This window comes from Apus apus, chromosome 10 (genome assembly GCF_020740795.1).
Source record: "Apus apus isolate bApuApu2 chromosome 10, bApuApu2.pri.cur, whole genome shotgun sequence".
Taxonomy (NCBI): Eukaryota; Metazoa; Chordata; class Aves; order Apodiformes; family Apodidae; genus Apus; species Apus apus.
Window position 1 is genome coordinate 15,634,023 of NC_067291.1, and position 17,168 is coordinate 15,651,190.

Here is a 17,168-nt window from a genome sequence, read left to right on the forward strand (position 1 = left end):
GGCAGTAACTAAGCTGGCTTTTAAGACAACATTTATAATTAATGCTGTGGTAGTCCTGTAAGGCTGCCTAACACTAGCTCTGCTGAGGCTTTATAGGAGAAGACTCCACGATGCTCTGACATGTAAAATGTGCAATATCTGATTGGGGTGAGATTGATTCAGGCTGTAATGAAGTTGCATGCATGCTAATAGACTCCTATTATCTTGTCAATATAGTAATGCTGCTTCTGCCACAAATTAAGTTCATTTTATGGCAAACAACAAAAAACAGAAGCAAAATTTATTCATGCTCAGGGCAGATTTCACTATTGGTCTTGGTGTAATTTAATGATCATTGGAAATAACATTTTCAGGGAGAAATTGCAAAATAAATTCCAGTTTCTACTTCAACAGAGCTCCGTTTAAAATCTAACCTCTCTGTTTGTTGTGTTCATCCAGGTTCTCACAGGAGTATCCATCAGCCAGCCTTAGCTCAGCTGCCTCAGAGGCCTGCAGCCAACCAGAAAGGAATGGGCACCTAGCAAGTGAATTTTGGGACAGTACGGAATTTTATCTATGTATGCACTATCTATGCTTTTAAAATTTCTTCTTTCCTTTCCAGAAATGCTTTAGGGATCAATCTGAGTCTTGAGAGGAACTAGTCCATGGAATAGCAACAAGTAGTTACATATACAAGCTACTGGAAAACAGGCAGGACCTCTTGGTTTAGCTGATGAAAGCAGAGATGGCATCATCTAAATTCTCTGGGCCTCTAGCCAAATTTGTCCCAAAGATAATGGGTACCACAGGTAATTTAATGAACAAAGAGCCTCTCCCCGCAGCTATGTGTGACTGCTGAGGGTTACCTAATCCTGCAGCTGCACACAATTGCTGATGGTTTCATGATCCTATCTCCACATGCTCCACTTGCCTCTTTTACACTGCAAAATATCTTGCTTGCTGTGTCTTACAGACTATCTTGTGGCTGGACACTGTCTTCCAGGCCATTTATCTCTCTTTTCTCCAGATCTAATCAAATTTCTCATGATTTGATTTCCCTCTGGTTATACATTTTTCTAGTTTACTGATGCTGCTGCTGAGGAAATGCTCTTGAGCAACCAAGGGTAGCTGGTGAGTTAGGTGAGTCTCACTAGTATTTCTGAGCATCTCTGTGAGAGAATTTGCAGTCATCCTTCCTCATTGTTCCTTCTCCCTCTTGCTATTGCAATATACTTTTATAGCCAGTGAGATCATGCATTCAGAGATGTCTTCATGTAAACTTGTATCTGTTAATATGACTGTGTGAACTATTTCACATCAGCTTTTGGCAGCAAACTAGGGTGTTCCCACTCCTTCATGTATGCTTTCCTTGTGCAATTTTCCAATGATGAAACAAAATATATATCAGGCAGGTTTTATATCTCAGCTGTAAATATATATGTATAAATAATCTCTTATTTCATGGTCTCCAACCATTTAGTTCTCCGTACATCTTGTCTACCTTAAGGAAAATTTTACTAATCTGTTTGTTAGTTACTGGTTCCCCTTTGTAACACTCTTTTTAAACTCTGAATTAAATGGATCTGCAGAAGCCAAGAAATATTAGTGGTTTGCTCAAGTTCATTAGCATTTGTGTTTAGGTCCTAAGAACTCTTACAAGGAGTCCTTTGCTCTAGTTATAAGAAATAACAATATAACACCTGCATTACGGTTTTTGTCTGCAGGTCTTGAAACTCTTCATAGATATGTCAAATATTCATAGCTTCTGTATGGGAAGGTAAAAACCCAGGTAAATAAAAGATCCAAGTCCCCAAAGAGACTAAAACAATGGTCTGGTCCTTTCCTCCATCCCAAAATTCTCTGGATCTACAGCTTTGCGTGAGATGCCGAGACTTCCAGTACAATGTGCTGGGAGAGCTTGGAATTTCAGCTTAGTACACAAAAGCCAGAGCCTGGAGTAGAAAACAACTTAGTTTAACAAAGGGCTGAGGGCTAACACTCTGGGTGGGAGTGCATTTGGGTACCTTATTCACTGCTCCTGGGAAGGACTTTTTGTCTTTCTTTTCAAATGCTTAAGACACTTTTTGCATCTTCAGAACAAGGTGGCATTGCAGCCACTTCTCAGAATTTGTCCAAAAACTCATTTAACTCTCATTAGAGCAATTAGCAAAAGCTTTACAGATAGAAGTTTCCTTTTAAAAATCCCTCAGCCTCCTGACTTTTTTCAGTGGGGATTAACACTGTTGGATTTGGTCCTTTTTGGTTCCATTCTTCAGCTGCTGCAAAAGTCTTCCTGTTATTCCTTACGTCTGACTTGGTGAATCTTTTTAGAGACATGGTGAATCTTTTTGGAGACTGTGTGATAGTCTCACAGGTTTTGAACTTAACAGCATTTATGTTTTGGGCCTTTATGAAAGGAATATCTTTAAATTAAATGTTGAATTACAGACTCGAGTTTATAGGCACACCCCAACCAAATCACTCTTGTCCTGGGCTGGTTTTGTTCCCTATCTTTTACAACATCTGCTGTTGTAATCTGACAGCTTTGGGTTGTTGCCTACCTGGACTAGATTTCTGATAGCTAAACATCAGGTCTTCTCCCTGCTGAGTATCTTGAGGAACTGCTGGCTCCAACTTCTATCTTTCATCGTATTCTCCTGGAGACAAGATAGATAGTAATAAACATTTCACATGGCCCTGTTTTGGCAGCCCCTGTGCAAAGAAAGGGTGGTTGAGACAGGAGAAAAAGATAGTGCTGGAAATATAATTTTCTAGGAATACAAACTCAAGCCATTCAAGGGAGCAGGTACAATTGGAGCTGGTGGGTGATGCCTGGTTTGTGTGCTGAGCAAGGAGCACGTTAGCACAACTGAGAAACACAGAGAAATCTTCTCTTACTTGGCAAGTCCCTGTAGAGATTTGTTGCAAGTGGCTGCCATAGTTCACTCCAGGTTTTTTCAGTCACAAAAGTAAGTCATGGTTCAGTACAAGGCTCCTATGAGTCCTTCTGCAAAGGAGGGTGAAGGTGGGGAAGAAGCTCTACTCCCTCTACCAGCACCACCTGCCTATTGGTGACAAATTAAATGCTTCAGCTCTGCAAAGCTGAGCATCCATCCTGGTTGAGGGAGACTGGGGTTTGCTGCTCAGGCACCAGTTCAGCTATCTATATCCATTAGGTGTGCCTTAGGGCAGAATGGATGGATTAAATGGTTTTCAGGCTTTTCAAGGAACCAGTAGTGAATTTTTAATTTATCTACAAAACACAGTGTAATGTTTCCATTTCTTCTTGTCTTCTTTAGCTAGTGTTCAACATGGGCCTGTCTTACTGTGTTACTGCCAGGGAAAGGTATGGGGATGGTACTGCTGTGCTGAAGGCTCATGCTATGGGAGTGAGCCAGGACAGCATCCTTTAATCCAATATAACAGAGCAGTGTCCTTGCTGCATAATATGACAGGCTCTTGAAAATTGTGTTTCAGGGTTGTTTTTTTTTCAAAGTAAATCCCTTTTGCTGGTTGAGTAGCTGAGGCAGATATCTGAAGATCTCTCTTTGCCCCCCTGTGTACATATAACCTGATGAACTGTGGGCTTCTGGGTTTTTTCACCCATGCAGTGTCTCCTAATGAACCCTCACTGTGTCTTTGAAGAATCCTTTATAGTGGTGAGAGAAGCAGCTGATGGGTCTGAGCAATCTGGTTTATGATGCTGTCCACAGAGTGCTGGTTTTTTTCCCCTCATTTTAAAGTTTATATTCTATTTAAATTTGGCTTGCTTGAAATAGGAGTGCTCTGATGTTACTTGGTAAAGTCCTTCAATGGCTTTTTCAGGAAGAAGTAACAGATTTGTATGATGGAAAAAAAGACGCCGAGGGGAATGTCAAGCTGTGGAATCTCCTTCCTCCTGACAGACCAATTTGACCATGAACTCAACTGTTTTCACCTTTTTTATTTCTCAGGGGAGTGGGTCCATATTACAGGGCTCTGGCCCCTGCAGGCAGGACGTCTCCAGTCACATCATTGCTGGAAGCAGCTGGGAAACTGGTGAAAGCTATTGCACAAAACACACTTCAAGCTGCAAACAGGGAACACTGTGAAGTTTAGGATGAATTTCTTCCTGAGCTGGATCTAACAACCACAAGATGAAAAAAGCACTGGAAGAAGCAACTGGGTGTGGATTTCTGAGGTGGCAGAAATTAATGGTAACGTGAGTACAAAGCAATGGGCAGAGGGTCATGGTGATTCTGCCAAAGAGTGGTACAAATTTTAGGGTCCTATTATCTGTTTTCTCAAGGCCTTTCTGCAACAATCTGTGCCTGCAGGCTCACATTTCAGTGATATTCTGGAATGTAAATATCTAATTGGGCTTGCAGATCAGCTACTTAAACTTCAAAATCCTTGTCATCTTTGTATCTTTGTCCAGACTATATGAATCCTATGGGTAAGAAAAGCAGATTTCAGTCTTGTGAAGCTGTCATCCTGACACATTTCGTACAGCACTGTGGCATTTACAAAATGCCACATTAACAATCAGGGATGAGGTATCACCTGGAAATATTCTGAGTAAATGAACAGAGGTCCTCGTAGAGGCAAAAATGGAGAATGTCACAGTAAATCTCCCCAGGGCAACATGTTTTCTAGGTTGGACACTGTCAGCCACTGGATCAATGGCACAACAAAAATAACTTGTCTGCTTCTCATTTACCAGAAGCTGATAACTGGGATTTGGAGCTTCAGCTTCTTAATGATATTTTTAGTGAGAGGGGAGAATGAATAGGAAATATTATGATAAATGAAGACTTGCATGTAGCAATAAACTGTGGCTTGTTTCTCAGAATGGTGGCCACATTTATTTACTTTTAAAAATAGTATGAAATTATGAGACTCCAGGAAAAATTAAGGTTTTATCCTCCAGTGTAGGACTCCCCCTTTAATGAGATGTAATTAATAACACTCTTACCTGAGTAAATGTCCTCTCTAGAAAGAGGCCAAACACTCTAGTAGAGCTTTGTACTTTGTCTTTAAGGCACTTTGTAGATGCAGGTGCTCTTACTGTGAGGCATGGGGAGGCTATTCCCACTGGAATTTATGTCAAAAAGAAGCCCTGACATCTTAGAAATGTGATGGGGAGAAGAGCATCTCTGATGCTTTCTGGGCATGGCCAGTTCTGTGGCAGTAAAATGCAGTAACCTAAGAGAAAACATGGACAGAACGATCCTATTGTTTTTTGTGACAGCTCATTCAACTATCTTCTGCAGACCTCCTTCCTGCCAAGTTAAAAAATGGGCCTCTAACAGCTCCTTGTGAATGTCTAGACATCAGCTCAAGATTGTTGTTGAACTTTTCTTAACTTACAGTCCCAAATACCTTTACTGTTGAAACATCATCATCATGTTTTTGCTTATCACAGATGTCTCTCATCCAGGCAGTGTTTAGACTCTGGTAGCTCTGCAGTTCTTACATCCTCATCTTGTCTAGGCCTTGTATACTATTTGAGGTAGTGGCCTTTTCCATCTACTGGTTTAAATAAAACTCATGTCCAGGTGCTAGCTTTTACTTCATTTCAGCAACTTCATTTTTCCTTCAGCTTTGACAGATGCCATGTGGCTCAGTTATAGGAACTGAATATATCACTGAGACTGTACTGCCCATGTACTTTTCATCCCTTCCTCTCTGCACCACCAAATCCCTTTAATTTCACTTTCCAGAGCTTTTACAGACTCTCCCCCACTTGTCTTACAGTCTGTATCAAATGAGATCAAAGTTCTTGCCTCCAATCAGCCTATAATTCTGGCCTTCACCACCTGCTCATTATGTTTTTCAATCACATTTCTGCTACTTTCTCCCAGACAATCTCTCACTCCTGGAGGAAACCCACCATCAGCCTCCACATACCAGTGGCATTATCATTCTTGAAGTCCATGCTTTTAGCCCTGTTGCCTAATGATAATGACTAGGTGGACAAAGGCTGTGTGCCATGGGTGATCATCTACAGTTTCTCTGTAATTTTTCATCTTTCTTCATATTTCTGCTATCCCCTGCCTTTGGGCCTTTTTTTGGGCCAGGATGGGCTCTGTACATTATGTCACAGTGGTGTAAAATTAGCAACAATATCTGAAGAACTTGGAAGGATGAAGGATATTCCTGTGCAGCCTCTTAACTCAGCATAAATCTGGTCCAAGTGAGACTTCACAAATTAGGTACTTATTTAGCAGGTTTTTGCTGCTCTGTAGGATGAGTTAGTTATTGATGTACTGTATTTAATTTTTTAGTAGATATGGAAGCACACGCAATCATAAGAACTACTCCACAGTTACCTACTTTCTCACTAGCAGCAACACTGCAAATTTAAAGATGTGGTGAGGTCTCTGCAAAAGGACACAGTAACTGGTATGAATTAATTAAGCCTCTGAATTAGTGGATTATTCAAACCTTCCAGGTGGAAAATTTCCTGCAGAGTTAAAACTGTCTTAACTCACTTTGGAATAAATATTTAATTTTAAAATACACAGCTTTTGGGGATATTGCTATCTCCCCTTATTCATTTTTTTCTGGCTTCCTGATTTGCCTGGATAAGAAACTCAGTACTAGGCTGGGGATTGAATTCTCTCACTAACCTCTCTTCAGCTGATCCTTGGGATCACAGAATCACCAAGGCTGGAAAAGACCTTTAAGATCATCAAGTCCAGCCTATGACTGGACCACCACATCAGCCAGACCATGGCACTAAGTGCCACATCCAGCCTTTCCTTGAACACTTCCAGGGATGATGCCTCCAGCACTTCCCTGGGAAGTCCATTCCAATGTCTAATCACCCTCCCTGTGAGGAAGTGCTTCCTAATACCCAACCTAAACCTCCTCTGGCACAGCTTGAAGCCATGCCCTCTTGTCTTGTCACTTCTGCCTGGGAGAAGAGCCTGACCCATACCTGACTACAACCTCCCTTCAGGTAGTTGAAGAGAGTGAAGAGGTCCCCCCTGAGTCTCCCCTTCTCCAGGATAAACAACCCCAGCTACCTCAGCCTATCCCTATAAGACTTTTCCTCTAGTCCCTTCACCAGCCTTATTGCTCTCCTCTGGACCTGCTCCAGCACCTCAATACTCTTCTTCTTAAAGTGAGGGGCCCAGATGTGCTGGAGATACTTGCTTGACTTCATGCCCAGATGCATCACTGGGAATGTTGTGCTCACCTAACTGTGCTTGGAGCTACCTCCTTGGGGGGCTCAGTGGGTGCAGCTGAAGGTACAACTTCTGAAGCACGGTTGTGAGTGGGGGAGGTTGGTCAGATAGTTTCCTTGCAAAGCTGCTGTGGGGAGGCTTGGGGCTGACACTAGCTCCATTGAAAAATGGGCAGGAGGAAAGGGACTGCAGGTTGCACAGCTCATTGTCTGAACCCAGTGGTGTGATCCGTTCTCCTGTAGAGAAAGACAGGAGACTACATTTAGCAGGAGAGCTGGTAAATTGAGTCATTCCTTTTCCCATCTTTTATGACCATCATAATTGTTCTCCAGGAAAAAAAAACACCCAAACAATTACAGTTATTTAAGGACATCAGGCTATGTGACACACTTCTACCACCACTTCCACCACCGCTGGAATATGCTTCTGCTATGTGCTATGGATATTTCCAGTGAAAACCTCCTAAACCTCCTTGCCCCCCCCCCATCGTTAATTTTATAGATGGCTAATTAACTATCCTCCCTATGGCAACTGGCTGTGGTTTTTATTAACTTGCAAATCAAAAGAAGACTCTGAAAAATAACAAGCTAATTTTTTTAATAAGGTGTGTGTTCCGTGTTTATTCCTATTTTATTACCCAGCAGTCTGTAATGTTATCTGTTTAATTTGGGAAAACACATTATTGAGGTTTGAGCAATCTCCCATGGAAAAAAATACAGATTATTTTGCAACCACAGTGATGAAACATATCGTGCTGCAGTCACAAATATGCTAAACAGTTGCATATCTTTGCTTAATTTAAGTAAATCAGATTCTCACTCTCCCATTATGGTGATTGTGACAGTAGCGTAAATGTTGATATCATCCTTGCATCAATTTTCTCCTGATATGGGACATTCCCAGATGCTAGATTCCTGCCCTCTGGTTTCCTGCCATCATTTTTACATATTTTTTTTTTACTTTTGTGATAAATCCTGGGCCTATTTCAACAAAAGTGTTTTGCAATTGGTTTTAAAGGAGCCAAGATTTCACTGGTTCTCTCCAGTCCACAAAACCCAGAACTGTTTCACCAACGTGAGATGAAGCTTGCACGAGCAGCTCTTCCACATGAAGAGAATGAAAAAGTACAGAGAAGCTCCTGCCAATACTTGCATCATATTGAAACTGTTCTGAGGAAGATTCTCAGAAATGAGGGTGAAGACTGGGGAAAAAAAAATCTACTGTAACCTGTAACATTTTCTTAGCTGTTCGTGCCCTTTCCACAAAGAGTAGTGCTCATCACTTGAGATCTTGCTGTTTCTGTGGCTTTTCTCAGAAAGTAACAAGCTCTGCAATCCTGGCCACGTTTAGCAAAGTTGCTAATTACAAATTGCTTTGATTTCACTTTTCAGCTTCTTGTCCCATTGTGCTGTCTCCTGTCTGGGACCATGCCTGAAGGTGGTGACAGATTCCTTCTGGCTGAGGGTTTATGTGTTGCTCCCCTTTGGAGACAGGCAGCTCTGCTAAATGTTGCTCTTTATCCTGGCTTTGTGCTTCTACCCATATTACCAGAAGAAACCATGCCTCTGACGGTGTGGATCCATCTGCTATCTCATCATGCTTTGGCCACAGGAAGTACCAGGTGTGTTCGTGGAAGATGCTGAGCACTGTACAGGGGATTTCTCACTCACCTCAAGGCCAGCTTTTTGAGATGAGCCCAAGTCCTCTTTGAAGCTCTGAAACAAATTGCTCTGTTTGCCCTGTTGAAAACTTGGCTAGAAGTCATTGGCTTACCTTCTGAAGCACAGTGCTTTTTTATATTCATATTTATTTTATTGTATTGGCATAATTTAGAGATTTCTTTATTATTCATGCTTATGTGTCAGTTCTTGGAGCAGTGTGAGGAAGACAACATAGAGAAATTGTGCTGAAAGAAAGAGCTGTCAAGCTTAGCACGATGCATTTCTCGTTCTCTGAAACCGTGGAAAGAAGTATTTGGGAGGCAGCTGTTTGAACAGTGTCTGTTCCAGCTTCAGAAACCTTGGCATATTTGTAATGTTTGCCTATATAAACATATGTTTATGACTATATACATTTATGACTATATATTTATTATGATTATATATTTATGACTATATGAAAGGTATGAGCACATGCGACTGCTATAAATCCAGGTAAGTGCAGCAGTGGGCAATGCTGCTCCACCCATGGTTGGTGAGATGTCATCAGAGAGACTGCAAGTACCCACAGTACCTGTTGGATAAGAAGGAGTTCCAGCCCCAGGGCCCTGAAACAGGCAGGAACTAGCTCCTAACAGCAGTTGGGAGCAGACACGATGTCACTTTGTTATTGGTCATCATAACCATTTTTACAGGTTTAATACAGCTGGTTTATGTCTACAAAGAGAAAAACACCATTTTGGAGAGCAGTAACTTTTTGTTTGCCGGGGTGATTCCTGTTGCATTTAGCATTCTGTTAACAGCCTGCCAGACTCATAAGGCACATGAGCTGCTGTGTAACATCTCCCTCCAAGACTGTCAGGACCTGCTTTATTTACTTGGAGGGTGAGGGAAACTGTTGTGCAAAGTAATTCAGTGGCCAACCTGATCATGTTAAGAAAGAACCATGCCTTGGTGTGTGGGGTTGAGTTATTTTGGTTTAATTTACAGCACGGGCTTCAGTGGAGAACCTGACTTGGTTGGACTCTCATGTTGGCTTCTAATTGCAGGGGACTCTGTCAACGTGGACATGGAGTGGAGCAGACTCATCCTGACACGCTGGATTTGAGGTCCACATATTGGCATGGAGCTCTGCACTGTCCAAGTGAAGAAGATGGTTTTGAGGGTAGGACTATGCCCAGCAGCAGTGGACCTGGGCGGCCAGGATTGCTGATGTCCCAGCACATCCCTTAGGATGTGCCCTCTCCTCCACTGCTGCTCACACCCAGAAACTAGATCCACACACTGTCACAAAGTTTTTTTTTCAATTCTGTTCTCTCAATGTCTTGCTCTGATAATGAATTTTGAATTTCTTGGGATAATTAGGCATGGTTTGAAAAAGCCAAAACCAATTCTGCCTTTATTTAGAAGTTCTACTTCACAGCAGAATTGAGTCTTGCTGGGATTTTAAGATTGTCCACACGCTTCTTTTTCTTTTTAATCACTCAGACTTTGGTTCCCCTCCTTAGAGTGTCACTGATAAATATCTTGCCTTTTCACATCATACTGTTTAACCTTTTTTTTTTAACATGGTATCCAAAATCTAGATCCCTAGGGATCAGTAAGTGATATGAAAACCAGTAGATTTCTTTCCAACCTCAGGAAAATGGAGAAATCCCCACCCTACCAGCTTTCTTAGAATAATGTAGCAATCACATTTCTCTCCTTCCCCCCTCCCCATCTCCAATTTTTGCTCATAACCTTGCTGTATTGCAAGTCAAAGAAACTATTCTTTTCAGCTCTGGCACCAAACTAATTTAATTTCCATATTTTCATTATCTTCCCATTAACTACTAGTGCTCAGCAACAAAGAAGCTATTTGAAACATTCAACACTACAGTCACTCCGTGCTGCAAACTCTCAGGGGGACTTCGATAAATTACATCCTCATCATGAAGAAATAAGGGGAAAGGGTGGCAACAATAGATTTTCTTTTCTCACAATACAATGAAACTGGGATTTGATGCAGCATGGCTTGCTCACAGTGCAGATAAAACATCAAATCATCCCAACAAAATTTAAACCTTGCTATAATCCCCTCCTTGTATCCATTGTTCTGCTGAAACCTTGAAGACTACACATAATAGTTTGCAAATTGGGGTTTAGTTGATATAGCTGGGCTTTTTTGGTTTTGTTAGTTTTTTTTTTTTAACTTGCTCAATTTAATTATCTTCAGCCTACAGTCTAATTTATGTGTGTTTGATGTCACTATTCATTAGCAGCACAGATACAGCCTGGAAAGTGACAGTAAAAGAAAATTACAGCTGGGTTCCCTTCTTAAACACACTGCACTGGTTATGTACTGGAGTTGTGTTACAGAATGGGTTTGGAACAACACTGTCAGAAAAATTACTACCTACAGAAGCATAAGCATGCGAATTTGTACAAGAAATGTCTGTAAAAGTTGTAGTATCAAAAGGATGTTAGTTCTTAATCTGCACCAGGGCACATATCTGATTCATTAGCTGTCACTTGGAGGAGAGACAGACAGACCCTAAATTAGAGTTATGATTTTCAAGGTCACTGGCCAAATTGAAAGACTGACAACACGTTTAATTGTGGGTTACTGTGAAATGGATTTGTTTGGGTTTTTTTGTCTCCCTTAAATGAGAACTGTTTACAATGTGTTTAAACAAATTTAAGATTTTTGTAAATTAAAATTGAAATTTTTTGTTTCTTTTTTTAAAGCACAAACTAGGAAGTGAAAGTCCCTTCCCTCTGAAAAAAACATTTCCTAAATATTTTTGGCTTTCACTTGTGTGTTTGTTGTTGTTGTTTTTATTTATACAAATATTTCCACACCCAGAACTTACTGACACTAACAGAAACTTGCAGATTAGTTTTGATTATCTGAAATGCACATTTGTGAGACAGTTACGGGCATTGGTTTGGCTGAAACTTCCCCTAAATACTCTGCCTGTTTCTCATGAAACCACATGTCCAGCCTGGGTCCCAGCTCTGGAGTCCCTGAGATTGTCAGAGACTAAATGAAGGTGTTGGTTCTTTTGGTACCTCCATCTCTGCAAATGCAGGTGAGACCCAGTATTATTTTATGCCTGTCCAAGGAATAAAGGAAGGAGGTTTCCCAGTTCAGGCCCATCCTGCTGGCAGGGAGACACTTGCTCAAGAAAATCCTTACAACACAGCTTCCTCCCTCAGTCCTTCTTGTTCCCTGGGTAATAAGGATCAGTAAATCCCTGGAATTGGGATAACTGAACCCATTGCTGTATATCTTTGCCTTCTGTATGAATTCCTGAATGATAGAATGGTCGCTGGAAAATCATTAAATAACTCATTAAAGCCAAAAAACCCTACCTCTCTCCCCACCAAGCCCAAATTCCCTGCTGGGGCTGAGCAAATGGTGCTGTGCCTGCTCATGGGAGGTCTCGCTTGGTCTCTAAATCCTTCCTTGGGTTGAGCTGAAACCCAATCCATCCTTGGGTTTAGCAGGTTTCAGGAGCATGGCCTGTTGCCCTTCTTTCCCTGGCCCTGGGGCCGAGGAGGAATTCCTCAGTGCCTGACACTTGCCAGCTGGCCAGAGCTGCTGCTGATTCCAGGGGGATCCCATGGGCTGGCAAACAGGTGCCAGCGGCTGCCAGCGACGTGCTGGGTCCCAGCGCTGCACCGACCCCCAGAGCCATGGGAATTCCTTACATCCAGGGTAAAGGCACATAAAGGCACCAGTCTCAGTGCTCTGCACCTCATAGATGATGATATCTAGGAGAGGAAGAGTTCATTTGCTGCTTATATATGTATATGTTTGAAATATGTTCAAAAAAGTCACAGATTCAACCCCAGTTTTGCCCTTCCCTTTCTTTCCCTACCCAGAAGCAAGTAGTTATCTCAGTGATAGTGAAGAAAATATTAGATCAGATGCTCCAGGGGCTTCACACAGAACTTTGCGTAGGGTGGGAAATCACACGGGTTGTGCAAGGAGACCACGTGAAGTTGGCTGGCTTGGGACAGACACTGGATCTGTACAGGAGCTGGAATAAATGGAAGGGCTGGGTTTGCTCTTTCTCAGTCTTGGGGATAGCCAGGAAAAGGATGATTTGTCCCTCAGCATCTCTTTGCTCATTTGTGGAGATGGTGATCCCAAACATTCCTACTGGGGCCAAGGTTTGGTGAGGAGCCAGAAGAAAGGCTGTGTGAGGAGTATTTGTTGGACCCCAGGGAACACTTGTGAGGCTTCAGAGAGAATTTCAGTGGTTTGCAATGTTCAAGAGAATTACTGAGAATATTAAAGTGGAAATGATAAATTCTTCTTAATTAATTCAACATTTTGACCAACTAAGCTGGGGGAAAGGGAGATACACGACAGCTGGTGGAACAAAGTTTCACAAACTTCAATGAGTTTCACTGGTCAAAAATCCTTTATTGGTTCTCTTGCTGTTTTCATAATGGCATCTGCTAAGGAATTGGGAACCACACAGTGGGGCTCCTGTAAATAAGTAAGCAAAGCAGGAGGCTCAGAAAGTTTTGAAGGAATTTACAGTGAAAATGCTCCTCTGATTCAATTTTTACATACTTAAAAATGCATTTGTTAGAACTTGATTCCACTTAAATACAACATATTAACTTATGCTTCTGTGTACTGGGAGATTATTATGTATTACCTACTTATTAGTAGCTGGACCAACTAGTTAAATGCAACTTGGTTCATTTCAAGCAAGCTTTATTGAACAAAGTTTATCCCAGAAAAATGTGACAGAAGAATTGGTTTGATGGGCTGTGTTTTTCCTGCTTCTGCCTCCAAAAAGGTTTTCAGAGCTCTCAAACAGGAGTTGTTATGGTTTAGTGCCTCAGAGTTGCAAGTAAATGGCAGCTCTCCACAGGGAAGAGTATGTCTGAAAAAGGCTCAGCCTTCTGCAGATAGTGGAATAACTACAGGTGAAACCTTAATTGGGTGCAGGAGGGAGGCAGGAAGAAAGCCCTTGACAGGTTGAAATATTTTTCTATAGCAGCAGCATTTTAGAGACACTTGTTAATGAAGATGATTGATTGGAAAATGAGTCAAAGCTTTTAAATCTTTAACGATGATTTCCACTCCCCCCCCCCCCTCCCTTGAAAGTGGATTCCTCATCTGATCATGAAGAGAAATTTCCTTTCCACATCCAAAGAATTAAAAGTTCCTCCAGGCTCAGTCTGAGACACTGCATAATTATGGACAGGACACCTGGTGCAGTTTGTGTGACAGGTGAGTTGAGGTTTCTAGTTTGCTTTTGAGAGACAGAGAATGGTGAGAAAAAAAGGGTAATACCTTATTGTGCTAAGTATTTAATAATGTCTTTTATCAAACAAATTAATACCAGACACTCTCCCCAGAAATCCAAGCCAAGCTAACAAACAGCAGGAATAGTACCTGACACATGAGCAAAATTTTAAACAACATATGTTGTTGCTTCTCATGAAAAATAATGAAATGGAAGTAAATGAGAGAACATTTTAAAACTGTTTTATTGTCTATTCTACTGAAAATTGTAGTCATCAGCGCGGGTAGGGAAGGTAGAATAATGGTAGCAATATTAATATCCATCTCCCATTTATGTCTCACTTCCAAATGCATGAAGTATATGCTGAGAAGATACATGGCTTCAATGTAATGTTAATAAGAGCTCAAATATAAAAAAATTCCCAAAGTGAAAGCTTTTTCACCAGTTAATTTAGATTTGCTGCTTCTTTATATTTAATAAATAAAATTTATCTTTTGCTGCCTACCTATCCAGCTGGCACTCATAAATAAAATACTGACACAGTAGAATTTGAGCACGAGGAAAGGAAGTGAATATATTTTTTAAATGTTTAAGGTATATGAGGCAGAACAAATGTAGTTGGTAGGCTGTGCTGCTTTCTCTGTATTCAGTCTTACAGCCTTACTGTTGCTGCAGGCATTGTTTCATATGCCTTCAAATTGTTTGAGCTTTAATGGTCATAAAGTTTAGGAAAAATTAAAATCCAGTGAAGTAGAAAGCAGGGTTCTCCCCATACATGCTTTTTTTTTTTTTTAAAGGGGTCTGCTTCAAGCAAAATATTCAGTTCAGAAGCTCTGAGCTCAGATAAATAATGTATTTTATCAGAACTTTCAAGCAATGAATACTCTCCATGAGCTTAATGTTAGGTGTGTATGTAAACACCTTGCAGAATCAAGGCCTCTTCTGGCAGAAGCCCTGAAGTCTCTACACGTCCAAGAGCAAAGCTCTTCACCTTGGGAAACACACAGGCTTCATCTGTAACAGAGAAGCCTCTGCTAAATATACCTTCCTGCTGATCCAGGGTTAAAATGAACTGATTCCTTGTTTAAAAGTATGTGTGACTGGCCTTTTTTAACTGGCTGTTTGGCAAGGTGTGTGGGGTGTCACAAGAACAGCTGAATTCTCCTTTAAGGTTTGCACTTCAGTTCTGGTGATTTGCAAACTATGTCTGTGCTCACAGTCTGTGCTACGTTCTTTTTTTCAGGGTCACATGCTATGTTTTTGTCTTGAAATTGTAGGGACTGAAATAATTTTTCCTCTGTTGGTCTGGGTTTATCCTCTGAGTCCATACAATGCCATTTCTTGGCTGGATCCAGTCTAGGTGATCTGCTGAACCTTGGATCTCTTCACAAGATCTGAAGAATAGAGATACGGAGCATGTTTCATTCCAGCTCCTAGTCTCTTGTTTACAATCCTCAGTGACATTTCAGTCACTAGCTAGGAGCTAACAATAATAATATCAAGTGTCATTACCAATGGCTTTTTTAATCATCATTATAATTCTTGCTCTGAATAGCACTTACAGCACATTTTTATCTTTCGTCGACAATAAAGCGCAGCCTCATAAATATTTAACTTGTCTGATTAAATTATCCATGCTGAAACAGATAACTGGGCACTTTAATAAGCTTAAACTAGAATCTTGGCTGTTATTATCTCCCTGGAGAAGAGGAGAAAGGGATGAAGGTTCCTCTGACCCAGGTGACCCTCGCACCTTTCAGCTCAGCAGCAGGAGATTCTTATCAAACCTGAATGAGGCCTCAGAAGTGAACACAGAGTTGATGATAATTAATAGCAATCATTGTCTGTCTTTATGGCCCTCCAGCTGATGAAAACTAGGAGAGAACAGTACAGCCAGATACCTGAAGTGGGGAGAGGTGGTGACTCATTAAAAAATGACTTTTTTTAATTGAAAAATAGGATCATCTTCTGCAGGGGTGGATCACACTGGTTCTGTTTGATCCCAGCCTCCAGATTACTGGCTGGTGACTTGCAGTGAGTCATCGAGCCTTTGGCCCTGCTCCTCAGTTCTTTCATACCCTCTCCAAAATACTTGTGCTCCTCCTTGTTTCCTAACCACTTCTGCTACCTACTCCACACCATCTCTGCTGTGGCTCTGCCAAACAGCTGCAGAGAGTACAAGGAGGAGCCAGAAGCTGGTGCCCTCATCTTAAGGAGAACGAAGAGTTTTGAGATTATTTTGTGTGTGCAGGGAAACAGCTCTAGGCAAGTGTGGACTGGGTTAAAGTATAGAGAGGAAGCAAGCAAGAAAGTTCCCATTGCAACCTGTTAGAATGAATAAAGTCAGCATAGAAAATTTGGAGGACAAGGGTGGGAGACATGATGTGATTTTATTTGCAGTTCCTTTGGTATGTTGCAAGAAATTCAGCAAAATGTCCTCAATGTCCCTCAGCAGCAAAAAATAACAATAATAAAAAAAAAAGCCTCTTCATGTACATATGAAAAAAAAATGAAAATGTTGGTCTGAAAAGAAAAGGAAAAGCAGGGCAAGAAATGTAATTAACAGACTTATTACCACAAGGGAAACCAAGAGTTTGTTTTGTAACTTCATAGGATGGGAAGGTTTTCAATGCTAAGTGGGTGACTTTATATCCCTGCACACATGGATCTCTAGCTCTGTGTCTGTGCTTGTCTGTCTGTGTCTGACTGCAGAGACAGAGAGTTGGCAGGACTTGTGTTGCACCATTTAATGTAAAATGTATATACGTTATTTATACATTTGATATGAAACATGGGACAAGCTGTCAGGAGCAGGTGTGGGGTATGTGTGTGTGAGAAATGCCTAATATATACTTTCTCCCTCCTTTCAACTTACACAAACACATCCAACTCTTCTGACTACATTTCCACTCCATTTTAGGCCAAATCCTCCCAAAGCCACTGAGCACTCTGCGCCCTTCCCTCCAAACGAGGCACTAACAAATAATAGCTGAAAACCCATCATCCCATAACTTCTCATTCTTCTTTTATTTATTTATTTTTAAACCATTTTCCATTATTTTGCTGCACTCTGGTTTTTCAAAAGAGAAAGTTCAAGCCAAACTGCT